The sequence below is a fragment of the Desmodus rotundus genome, chromosome 13 (genome assembly GCF_022682495.2).
Source record: "Desmodus rotundus isolate HL8 chromosome 13, HLdesRot8A.1, whole genome shotgun sequence".
Lineage (NCBI taxonomy): Eukaryota > Metazoa > Chordata > Mammalia > Chiroptera > Phyllostomidae > Desmodus > Desmodus rotundus.
The window spans coordinates 48,601,887-48,615,046 of NC_071399.1; the positions used below are offsets into that span (position 1 = coordinate 48,601,887).

Sequence of the window (13,160 nt, forward strand, 5' to 3'; positions counted from 1 at the left end):
TAAAGTGCCAAGCACAGCATGTTTAGTTACAAATGCCAGGAATAATTGCTTCAGTCTTTCTACTAAGAAAACCACTTGTTGAGTCCAGGATAATTCTAGTAAGAAATTGGCATTCAGGGATTAATTGTTTAGAATGTAATGACTGCTACAACCCAAACTAATGAGAACAGAAAGCAGTTTCCAATTTGAATTTTGGGAATGAAATTGGCTTCACCAGGCTGGCTGGTAGAGAAAAAAAGAGAATAGAATGGGGTTTATTTTCTTTCTTTCTTTTTTTTTTACCTTAGTACTGATTGGGCAAACTTTAAGGAAGTATTCTGCAAGAGCAGCTTTTGAGAAGACTAGTCAAAAGTCTGTGCAGACACATCAAAAAAAAAACAAAAAACCCTTTTGATTAATCATTAAAAGCCTGGCTGAGTCTTTCCAGAGGCCCCAAGCAGGTTTTATGTCAGTAAGGCAGGGGTGAGTCATCACTCATGGGAAAGAGGGAGCCGCAGCTGGGCAGAAGCTTCCTGACACTTCTGATTTGACTTTCAGCAGGTCATCTCTCCTTTCTGAATCTGTCCTCTCCTGCAAATCTTAGTTAGAGTGTAGTACTTACCCTACTGACCTTAATGGCTTATCATAAAGATCAAATGAGAAAATATCTGGCAAAGTATTCTGTGAACTTTAAATCACAATGTGGGTAGAGAATATTATTTGGATAAATTACCCCCTTTCTCATCCTTCACTTGTTTGCTGAGCCCTGTCTTGTTCTATAAAGGACGTAAGTCAATATGTCTATTTTTTCTAATTTCTTGCAGAGCTATGAACACCCTTTAGAATAACTCATGAAAGGCAATGGTTCAGGACCAAAAGAGACCCAGGATGGTTTGCTGGGTCCACTAGACAGGAGCCTGTGGGCTCCAGAGGTAGTAGAGCCCTTGCCAGGTCTTTGAGTGCTGAACTGCTATGGATAATGGGGAAGGAGGAAGAGAAGATGGAGTACCCATTTATTCATGTGTCCATTTGTCAGGCTCCTGCTATGAGTGAATGTTTATTTGCCGAGGGCCTGCTATGGAGAGTGGCACTATTTTGTAGAGACTTTAAAAACCCTCAAAAGATACCTACTTAATGAGTACCTCATGGGAGAGGTCCCAAATTCTTCACAAATTTCCCAATTTTGGACTTCCAGCCAAGACAGAGGTGTAGGTAGATACACTTTGCCTCCTCACACAACCAAAAGGACAACAACAAATTTAAAAACAAAAAACAACCAGAACTTCCAGAAAATTGAACTGTATGGAAGTCCAACAACCAAGGAGTTAAAGAAGAAATATTCATTCAGACCAGTAGGAGGGACAGGGAGGGGCAGCCAGGGCGGAGAGGACTCTTGGAAAGATGGTGGTTGGAGGACAGGGTGAGGCACCAGCTGGAGGAGTGGACAGTCCCACATTTGTGTGCACATAAACCAGGAGGAACAACTGGGGACCCAGACAGACTGTACAACCCAGGGTTCCAGTGTGGTGAAATAAAGCCTCATAACCCCTGACTGAAAAAACGTGTGGGGATTGAGATAGCAGGAAAAACTCCCAGCCTCACAGGAGAGTTCATTGGAGGGACCTACAGGGTCCTAGAATGTACACAAACCCACCCACCCAGGAATCAGCAGCAGAGAGGCCCAAGTTCCTTGTGGGTTGTGGAGGAAGTGACTTTAAGCCAGCCAAGAGCTGAATAAGCAGTATTGTTCCCTCTCGGACCCTGCCCACACATACTGTGCCACAATGCAGCCACATGGGTTGTCTCACCCTGGCAAATACCTAAGGCTCACCCCTTACTACATAATAGGCTCACCAAGACATAAAAATATGGCCCAAGTGAAAGAACAGATCAAAGCTCCAAAAATAGAACTAAGTGATAAAGAGAAAGCCAACCTATCAGATGCACAGTTCAAAATGCTGGTAATCAGGGTGCTCATAGAAATGGTTCAGTATGGTTGCAAAATAGAGGAAAAAGTAAAGGCTATGAAAAGTGAAATAAAGGAAAATGTACAGGGAACCAACAGTGAAGGGAAGGAAACTGGGACTCAAATCAATGGTTTGGAATAGAAGGAAGAAATAAACATTTGACCAGAACAGAATGAAGAAACAAGAATTCAAAAAAAACGAGGAGAGCCTTAGGAACCTCCAGGACAACTTTAAACATTCCAACATCAGAATCATAGGGGTGCCAGAAGGAGAAGAGCAAGAAATTGAAAACTTACTTGAAAAAATAATGGAGAGCTTTCCTAATCTGGCAAAGGACATAACTTCCAGGAAGTCCAGGAAGCTCAGAGAGTCCCAAAGAAGTTGAACCCAAGGAGGAACACACCAAGGCACATCATAATTACATTACCCGAGATTAAAGATAAGGAGAGAATCTTCAAAGCACCAAGAGAAAAGGAGACAGTTACTTACAAAGGAGTACCCATAAGACTATCAGCTGCTTTCTCAAAAGAAACCTTGCAGGCAAGAAAGAGCTGGAAAGAAGTAATCAAAGTCATGAAAGGCAAGGGCCTACATCCAATATCACCCAGAAAAGTTTTCATTTAGAACAGAAGGGTAGATAAAGTGTTTCCCAGATAAGGTCAACTTAGAGTTCATCACCACCAAGCCCTTATATGAAATGTTAAAGGGATTTGCCTAAGAAAAAGAAGATGATCAAAAATATGAACAGTAAAATGACAACAAACAACTATCAACACCTGAACCTAAAAATACAAAAACAAAAACTAAGCAAACAACTAGAACAGGAACAGATTCACAGAAAGGGAGAGCACATGGAGGGTTATCAGTGGAGAGGGGGTGGAGGGAGAATGTGGGGGAAAGGTACAGTAGGAGGGACAGGGAGGGGCAGGGAGGGGAATAAGAAGCATAAATAATAGGAACAAAATAGACAGGGGGAGGTTAAGAATAGTATGGGAAATGGAGAAGCCAAAGAACTTATATGTATGACTTGTGGACATGAACTGAGGTGGGGGAATGGGGATCCGAGGAGGAGGGGAATAAAGGGGTGAAAAAAATGGGACAACTATAATAGCATAATCAATAAAATATATTCTTAAAAAAGTTTCCCAATTTTTATTGTTTCCTCCCACTTCCACCCCTACTTTCTAGGTGACATTGCTGATATAGATAATGATAAGGATCCCCCTGAGTCATCTCAATTAACTCAATTCCGATTAATCCTCTCAATCCTCTTTCTTTGAGGAAGGCATGCTCCTCAAAGTACCACCACAAATGAGGACTCTCCAGATTGTCTGCCAGACTTGAATGGTCGGAGAAGATTCTGAGAATGGATTTAGACCTAATGCCCTTAGGATAAAGGCAAAGTCAATGGAAAATCATAAATGTTGACTAAGAATGTGGAGAGATTGGAAAAGTTGTGAACAATTGGTGAGAATATGAAATGGCACAACTGCTATAAAAAATAATATGGAGGTTCCTCAAAAATTTAACATAGAATTATCATATGACCCAGTAATTCCACTTTTCAGTATGCTCCATTGAAAATGGGATTAAACAGTATTTGCATACCAATGTTTGTTGCAGCATAATTTATAATAGTCAAAAGGTGGCAACAGCCCAAATGTCGATCAGCAGATGAATGGATAGGCAAAATGTAGTCTGTATATACAATGGAATGTTATTCAGCCATAAAAAGGAATGAAAATCTGATACATACTACAATATGGATGAACCTTGACGATATGATGCTAAGTGAAATAAGCCAGACACAAAAGGACAAACATTGCACGATTCCACTTATATGAAATATCTCAAATAGGCAAGTTTATAGAGATGAAAATTAGATTAGAGGTTATGAAGGGCTAAGGGGAAGGAAAAATGGGGAATTATCACTTAATGGCAGTTTCTGTAGGGATGATAAAAACAGTTCTGAAAATAGCGGTGGTGGTTGCACAACATTGTGAATGTAATGCTACTGAACTGTACACTTAAAGATACTAAAAGTAGAAAAACTTCTGATATATATGTATAATCATATATTTTTTATAAACTTTACTTTAAAAAAGGTAAACCACCTGAATAAGCTAGGCATAGCAGAACATTGCCCAGGCAGCTTCACTCCACACTTCTCTCTCACTCTCAACCACTTGAGGCTGGTTCAGACTTACTATTCACCTTGCTCCCTACCACCACTCGGCTTTTGGAATGCTTCTCCACCTATGCAAAGTGAGCCTTTCAGACCACCCAGGCTAGGTGTGGTGCCTTGGTTATACGCTTTTAAAAACCCATGCTCCTTCTCTTCAAAGTGCAACCTCTAGTGATGGGATACTCGAATAGTGTCTGACTTCCCTGGGACACATAACTACTGTGAAAACAGGAACAGTGTCTGTTTAATCTCTCCATTTTGACACCTATAATAGGCCCTCATTGCCTATAAAAGGTCCTCAGTAAATAAATCTATGCTGGATAAAGTGAATTTGACAATGAAGAGAATTACCTTTAGATTGAGACAGATGATCTCAATTCTGTGGAACCACCCTTAGACCAGACAAGAGGGCATCCTAAGCCCCAAGCTTTTCAGGTCTCACCTGGTCTTTCTCAGGGTGTGCCTCACCCCATGAAGCAAAGAATCTGCAGCCTCAAGTGAATGTCCCTATCTTGAGCTCTCACTTCCCTCTCCAGGACTTTCTCTGGGTATGCAGAGTTTGTCTTCTGCAGATCTTCCCTCCCAAGGGATCTCTATGCCACCAGCATGCACGCCCTTAGGCCTCACAGGTAGTCAAGGATTCATTTTTGTGGAGACTATGAATAGAACTTAGATGTATAGGCTTGGGTGGCCACATACATATATCAGGTATGAGATGGAGCCAGAGATGGGAAGAAAAGGGCAATGGGTCGCCCAGGCTGGAGCCATGGCTGACTGTCTCCACTACCATGTTCCAGATCTCTGAGCACTCTAAATTCAAGACTGGCCTTCTAACATAATATGAAGATGTCTACTTATCAAGATAGGAAGAAAAAAATGTATTTTATTTAACAGTCTGTTGGCTGAGTTTGTAACTCTGAAACATCTAGACAAATGGACTCTGGGCCTCTATTTGACCCTTGTCTTGGGTTTCTCTAATGTTAGGGGGTGGCCTGCACCTCAGTCAGGCAGAAAGGAAGTCTTCACCAAGAGGGGGAAAATGATTCTTGTGTTTTGAAAGTTCTAAAAATTCAAGGAAATTGCTACTCCGAATAGGGAAATTCCTATTCTAAATAATGATTTATTAGCAGACTTGAGAGAAAGAAGCACCCTACGTTCTTCTCTGAGGAAAAGAATAAAATGCAGGAAGGGAAACAAGCAAGATTATTTTGCCTCAAACTAACTGAGGGAGATAGATGTCAGAAGAAGGGTTACCTGGAGAGGGGCATGAGGAGGAGCTACCTAGGATTGGCATGCGGGAAGCTTCCAGGAGACTGGGAGTGTTCTGTATCTTGATCTGAGTGGTGGTTACTGGATCATGCACATGTTAAAATTCACCAAGCTGCACACCTGAGGTCAATGCACTTTACACACAAGCAGTTTTGGAGTCAGTCAGCTTGGGCTTGCCAGCTCTATGTTTTTGAGCAAGTTACTTATCCTCTTAAACCTCCTTTTACTCAATGCATAGTGGGTGCGATCAACACTTCTACCTCACAGGGCTGTGGGAAAGGTGAAAAAAGTTAGTGCTCAGTCAGTGGTAGGTCTTTATCACATTAGCTACTATTAGTATTAACTACAATAGTTAATGTAGCTAATATGGATAAAATTAGCTATGTAAGCTGTTGTTTATTATAATGTTAGAAACTGCTAACTTAAAAATAAAAAGGCTTTTTCAAAGTGAAAGGTAAATAAGCATTTATTTTAGATCATTAAGAATAGCTATTTGGGAATCATTAATTCAGGCAGAAGTCTAAATAATGCTCTAGTTAGGAGACAAAAAGGCACAGGGTATTTAGGAGAAAGGGAAAAGGGACAATTACATCAATATAAATAAGGCATCTTTATCAGTACTGATAGCATAACATAGTGATTTTAATTCTAAACAATGTTTTTAATTTTCAGCTCAGTAGTCATCAGTCCAGTAATCATATCTGTTTTCTCATTATCTTTGTGAACAGTTCTTTGGGAAACATAGTTGCTTAGGCCCAGTCCAAAGATTATTTTGCCCTGTTTTATCATCCCAAAGATTGGAGGCATAACACATACAAGGCAGCTCCTTTTCTTGGCATGGCAGCTCCTGCTCCATTTTAAAGTGTCTCTGCTTATATTATTGTTTACAGAATTTTGAAATGTATGAATTTTTCAAGGTAAGATTTTTCTAAATGCATCAGAATAAGTTAGTTCTGCCTAAAACTCTCCTCCCTACTGTTTTGTCAGTATCGCTGGTATTCACCAACTGATTTCTTTTAAACCATAATTGGTCTAGGCGCCAAGTTTTCTGCTTGATAAGCATGTTTGCCCTTCACCATCAGGTATTACAATGTGACTGGATTCAGTCCGAAGGGAGCTGGAGCACACTGTTGAAATTGGCTTATTGAAGAAGACCTTTTTTGCTCTCACAGTGGACTTCACCTGGGCCCCCAAAGAGGCCTGGGCCTGGCTGCATTTGATTCCTTATGGTAATGTCCTGGCTCTAATCTCATTCCACAAGGAAGCTGAGCAGGGGTGGAGAAGAGATTTTGACTATCCTTATATTAGGTGACCTGGGATAGCAGTTTTTGAGTCTCACACACAAAAAATATGGACTATGCCTTACTTTTGTTAAATTACACTGTTCTCTTAATTCAACTTCACAAGAAGAAGTAGGCTCTGACACTGATTCCTAGAAGCTTTAAGGGAAACATTTATACCTTCAAACCTTTACTTAGTGCCTGCCAAGAATAAGTCACCATCCCAGGCACTGTGAGAGAAAATAAAGAGCATCCCAGCTCCCAAAGAGCTTAACTTTCAGACAAGGCTATTCATCCAAATATTTACTTAGCACCTACTATATGCCAAGCACTGTTCTAAGCTCTGGAGATGTATTAGTGAATAAGAAAAATCAGTCCCTGATCCCATGGGGTTTACAATCTAATCTAGGGAGGGAAAAAAAAAACTACATAAATATATCAGGTAACAGTAAGTGTTTTACAGAGAATTAAAATAAGCTTCTGTGGACTGGGTCATCCAGAAAAGCTTTCTCTAAATAAGTGGCACATGAGCTCAAATCTGAATGAAAATAATGGTTCTGGAGCCAGCCCTGAAAGGCTCAGGAAAAACACCTTCTAGGCAGAGGCTAAGGAGAAACTAAGAAGAAAAGACACAAGTCTAGGGTGTTGAGGGCCAGATGAAGGAAGGCAGGGTCCTCGGAGTGCTGAGGGTTCTGGGCTTTGCCTACATGTGTGGGAGCCTCTGGAGGAAACCTGGGTCTTAGAGGATGAATCCAGGTAGCAAGGAGGAAGCAAAAAGAAGGATCCTACTATAGACAAAGTAGGATAATGACAAAGGCCCCAGGGCTTGAGTATGTGACTGGAGCAACTATGACATGGGATAAGGGGAGGGTCTGTGCAGACACAAAGGGTCTTTGACAAGGGTCCCTGCCCTTGTCCCTTGGGAACTCCTTGGTGGGGCAGTGAAAGGGAAGGGGTGTTAGTAGTGAGGACCATTGGGTGAGGGGACTTCAGACAGACTGAAGACCCATTAGAGATATCACAATATGCAGAAAAGAAATGACAAGGACCCACACTGCAGAGGGGGCTGGGTGGTAGGAAAGAGAGTTGATCCAGGAGATAAGTAGGAAGTAGAAGCGTGACTGTACTTTCATCTTTAGATGCTCTGCAGGGCCTACCTGGTGCCTTACCTATGACAGGTGTGCATTAATATTTCTGGAATGAATAACAGTTGATGAGTAAGCTCAGAAGCTCAGGAAAGCAGCAAGAAGGAAAATAGTTCAGCAACACAAAATGCTGCCTCTGAAGTCACTTCTTGCTCACTAAGATATTTCAGAAAAACACTGACTTTTTAATTTTCCTTTACCTTTTCCTTTGGCAGGAAGGAGAGCTGGGAGAAGTGGGTAGTCTGGAGCACTAATTTGCAAAGGTGAAAGAGTCAACTGAGATATGACACCCTCCACCTTGAGGTGATGCTAAGCACATACCCCTACATAACTGGGAGCTGGGATCCTAGCTTTGGCAAAATCAATTTCCCTTCTGGTTTGTAATGGTGAGGAGTACGGTAGAAAGCTCTGGCAGAGAGACCACACTCCTTTCCCTGCCTTTTCTTTCTCTTCATCATTTCCGTTTATTAATGCAATTCTCCCAGAGTCAAGATGATGACTTAAAAGCTCCAATTTTGTTACATTCTAAAGCCTGTCTGCCATCAGGCTGATTGTAATGAGATTTGGGAAGGACTTGGGCTCTTAACTGGGATCAGTTCATCTCTGGGAGAAAGTGCTACCATCAAAATGCCCAGGAATTATTTGCACTTAGAGGACAGCTGAAGAGACCTATTAATGTGAACTGTCTGGGGAGCCCTGAAATGTGAGGTGCAATTATATTTCTTATTTATTTCCCCCAGCTTTATATTTAAGGGTGAAGAAAAGATGAGTTGGTGAGATTTTGTGAAAATCAGTAATTATTTATTAAGCACCACTAAAACTGCTGTACCACATTACTCTTGCATAACATTTAGCATTCATTAATGTGAACACGTTAGAACACAGTAGGTCTCTCATTTGTTTCTCAGCCCAGCGATGGAGACAGTAGGAGATGGCCTGTTGTTCTGCTTTTGTTTTTGAATAACTGGGGAACCTAAAGCACAGAGAGAATAAATCCCTTTCTCTGATAAGTGGTAGAGCTGGATTTAAAGCTGGATTTTCCAATTCCAGTGCACTTTTACAAGTCAGTACATCACACCACTTTCTTTGTGTGCCAGTTCTATGTGATGCAGTTTGGTGGTCCAGAGAAATTAGCATATGGTATGTTTTCTACTAATGCTTCCCAAGTCTGCCTGCATGCTAGACTCATTTAGGAAGCTGTAAAAAATTTTAAAATGCTGAATCCTGGGATCTGTTGGTGGTGGCAAAAATAGCACCAGAATGTTACTGGTAATTGGACCTCAGTTCAGCAGCCTCAGTACTCAAGTTCTGGCTAAGAAAGAATTCAGAGTCAAGACTCAAATACATGCAACAGTTTATTTAGAAAGCCACAGAGGTAGAAGAAGTAAGCTTTATAAGAAATAGGTTCAGGAAACAAGTTACAGCACCAAAAGAAGGGCCCTTGGAGCTTATAAGAAAGAGAGAGGCAAGGAAAGAGTGCCTGGGGAAAGGGAGTGGAGAAAGGCATGGGTGTGCTGTATAGGGAGAGCCACATTGGATCTTCCTCCTGAGGGCATTTTTCTGGAGATCTCAGGGGAGGATCCCAATGGAATATTCATCAGCTTTCCAGGTATGTCCTTTCAGGGTCAGGGTCTCCATTGATTGATTGGCTGCAGGACAGAGGATCATTAGTCATTACAGCTGGTCCTGATGTAAGTCTGGTTTTGCTGCTTCCTGGGCCTGGAGCTAAAACACAACTGAGGCCTAGATGTTAAGCTAGATGGGTTTAATGCTTAAGGGAGTGGTGGTGCAAGGTCCCCCACATGACAGTCACATGAGGACACTCTTTGCCTTCCTCCAAGGGCATCTACCACATAACTACCAATATGCCAGGGGAGGAAAGGTCAGGGATGGGTCTAAACCACATGGCCAGCAATTTGAAAGGTCAGGGTGTCTAAACTGCATTACCAATGATATGCCAGGGGAGGAAAGGTCACCATGGGGGTAAGGTCCTTGTTTTCCCAGTTTTGCTCATTGCCAGGCACCCAGGACTTTCTGCTCCAGGGATCATCTGTACCTGGTCCATTGTCCTTGCCGTGCTCATATTTGTCTAACTGCCTAAAGCTCCAGATATTGTGCTTTAATTAGATCAGGTCAAGCCCAAACCCTTCAGCTTATATAGATGGGAGAGAGAAGGAAGAAAATCATAAGAATACCATGGTTATGTTAAGAAACAGAAATGGGGTTCTACAGTCCATCGGCAAACTCCAGAGGTAGAGGTTTGGTGAAAAAGGAAAGAGATCATTTATTCAAAAGCTACTTAATTTTGGAAGAATGGCAGGCTTCTGCCTCAGATCCCCTCCCCTCCAGAGCACCCAGAGAAAACCCCCACCACCCTTTGCCAGATTAGTTTGAGGATGCACCTGGAGTTCCTTCTCCTCTTTAAACGACTGTCCTTTGGGAAATGCAGAGGGCTGCAACATGACCATCCAGGCAGTTTAGCTTGTTCCAGTTGAAGTCCAGCTTCAGGCATCTTTCTGGAGTCTGCATGTGCACGACCCATGCAGCCATGCCACCACTACCACTTCCCGTGCCCAGGGGCCAGGTTTGCTGCTAGACCACACAGTTTTCAGGGCCCACTGGTCTTCAAATGCTCCAGTCAGCCAACAGGGTGAGCGAGGGGAAGGAGAAAGGCCAAGTCTCTGACCCTCCCACTGTTTTAAATCTCTGGGCCCAAAATTCCATGTGCTCCAGAAGGTCTATCTTCCCAACCAATCTGTTCTTTTGTCAGGCTAGGCTGGCAAGTCTGCATCTCCCCCTGCTGCCATGTTTCAGAAGGGAGTAGGAGGGTTTTCTCCCTCCATCAATCACCCTATCCAGCCTGCACAAACTCCATGCAAGGCTTCCTCCTGTGGCATCTCTGCCTGGGGTGGGGAATCTGTCATCATTTGCCACACTAGCTCAGTTGCCAGGTTAATGTGACACCGCTGCCCTGGTTGTTTATCTAGGGACACTGCCTCAGCCCAGGGGTAGGTAAATCTATCATACACCATGCTAGCAGCATGAGGCTTCAGTCCCACCACCTCCAGGGTTTCCTGCAAACCCTCGCTCACTCAGACCCTCCTCTGCCCGGGGGTCTTGTCAATCTCCTTATATCAGTTACTCTGTTATTACTTGTTTTAATAGCAACACTTTTTGACAGGTGCCCAGCCTGCTGCTGGGTTTGTCACATTGAATACTACTAACAACCCTTTGAGGCAAGGAACATTATTGACGCTTTTAGAGAACTTAATGTGGAATAGTGAAACAAATAAATGGTTGGGAACTAATAGAAATTGACTTTAAAACCAAGTTCTACTTGTTTTTATTTGTGCTATTTTGAACAAGTCATTTAAAGCTCAGTCAAATTTGCTTATTTTGTAAAATGGGGTGTAAAAATTTGCCCTAAGTTAGTGTGAAGATGCAATGAAAGAAAGCTTATCTTTGAACTTTGTAGGGTTTACTATGTAAGCCATAAAAACCTCATCTCAGTGATACTACAGAGAAGAAAACTCAGATCTGGTAAACAATTTGCCCAGGCCTTCATGAGACAGACACTCTTATTTTTAATGGAAATCAGCACCAGCCCCTATACTTATGGGACATTTAGGACTAAACCACGAAAACTTTCACAGTACCTGCTTACTCCATGGGCATTTGTGGTTTTGGCCTCTGCCTTAGGAGGGTTGGATAGCAGTGGTAGGAAAGAAGGTAGAGAGGTTTCTTAGTGTCTTTAGATAGCAAAAGTTTGACACCGAAATGTTTCCAGTGCTTGGGACATTACGGAATACACCAAGCTCTCTAGGGCAGAGAGTATACATTCAGATAATTGGAGAATTTTAGAGTTGGAAGGCGTATCAATGTCAAGTTTCATAAAATAAAAGAAAATTGGAAAAACTCCAGGGGCAGAATGAAACTTAAGGTTTATAAAACAGTGGCTATAAAAGGCTTGCCTGGGAAACTGGGGCAGACTAACCCTGCCTGTAGTGGTTTTGAGGATCAGCGGAAATAGTGGACAAGTGCTTTAAAAACTCTTGGGGAAGCAGAGGTTCTCAGCATTGTCTGTGTATTGGAACAAACTGGGGGAGGTTTCACAGGACTCCAGGGTAGGGAACATTACACACGGATTAAGCTAGCATTTTGGGAATGAGGCCGAGTAGTAAAAGCTCCCCCAGACAATTTCAACTATACAGTTAAAGCTGAGAGACCACCATTCTTAAGCACCATGCAAATATGAATTGTAATTATGTTACTATGCAAGTAGACCCAGATCTATTATGGAACAGGGCACCCATCTTCTACTAAGGTTCAAATAATAACTAACAGCTGTAATATATAGCAGAAGGGACCAGTCAAATCTAAGGAGGATCTATCTGTCCAGAGAGGCATTAAAAGAGGCCCTAGTGTTTGCTTCCCTCTAGGGTGACCCAAACATAGACTTCCATGGAAAATCATGTGACCTCTATTCTTTGTTTGCTCTCTAATAAAGGATATAAGTAGAACTACCCATAGGTAATATTTACGGCTGCTGGTGGAAGCCATGCAGGCAGCTTTAAAACCAGTTATTTCTGGCCCTAGCTTGGTGGGTCAGTTGGTTGGAGAGTCATCCCATGCACCAAAAGATTGCAGGATCAATTTCCGGTCAGGGCACATGCCTAGGTTGTGGGTTCAATACCCTGTTGGAGCATGTATAGGAGGCATCCGATTGATGTTTCTCTCTCACATTGCTGTCTCTCTCTCTCTTCCTTCCTCTCTCTCTAAAATCAATAAACATATCCTCAGGTGAGGGTAAAGAGTTCTTCCTGTTTCAGAACAAGAATGAGTTTTTATCTCCCAGACTTTCTGCACACCCAGCTTCTGCACTGAGTCTTGAAAAAAGTAATATTTTCCTGATTCTATAAAAAAATACACATTTTTAAAATTTGGAAATCAATAATATAAAAAATTAAATCATCCATAATTTCATGGCCCAAAGACAATTATTAATTTTTAATATATTTTATTGACTATGCTATTACAGTTGTCCCATTTCACCCCCCTCTTTATTCCCCTCCAACTTGCGCACCCCTCCCACCCTCATTCCCCCCTTTAGTTCATGTCCATGGGTCATATAGTTGAGTTCTTTGGCTTCTACATTCCCTATACTATTCTGAACCTCCCCGTATCTTCTACCTATGATTTATGCTTCTTATTCTCTGTACCTTTCCCCGCTCTCTCCCTACACACTCCCCTGCTGATAACCCTCCATGTGATCTCCCTTTCTGTGATTCTGTTCCTGTTCTAGTTGTTTGCTTAGTTTCTTTGTTTTTTTGTTTTT

The 13,160-nt window shown here is 42.1% G+C and overlaps 1 protein-coding gene across 1 annotated transcript in view; it reads left to right on the forward strand.

Moving 5' to 3' along the window:
* The window catches only part of SIAH3 (siah E3 ubiquitin protein ligase family member 3), a 114,561-nt gene that overhangs the window by 25,870 nt on the left and 75,531 nt on the right, over window positions 1-13,160 (forward strand). The window lies entirely within an intron of this gene.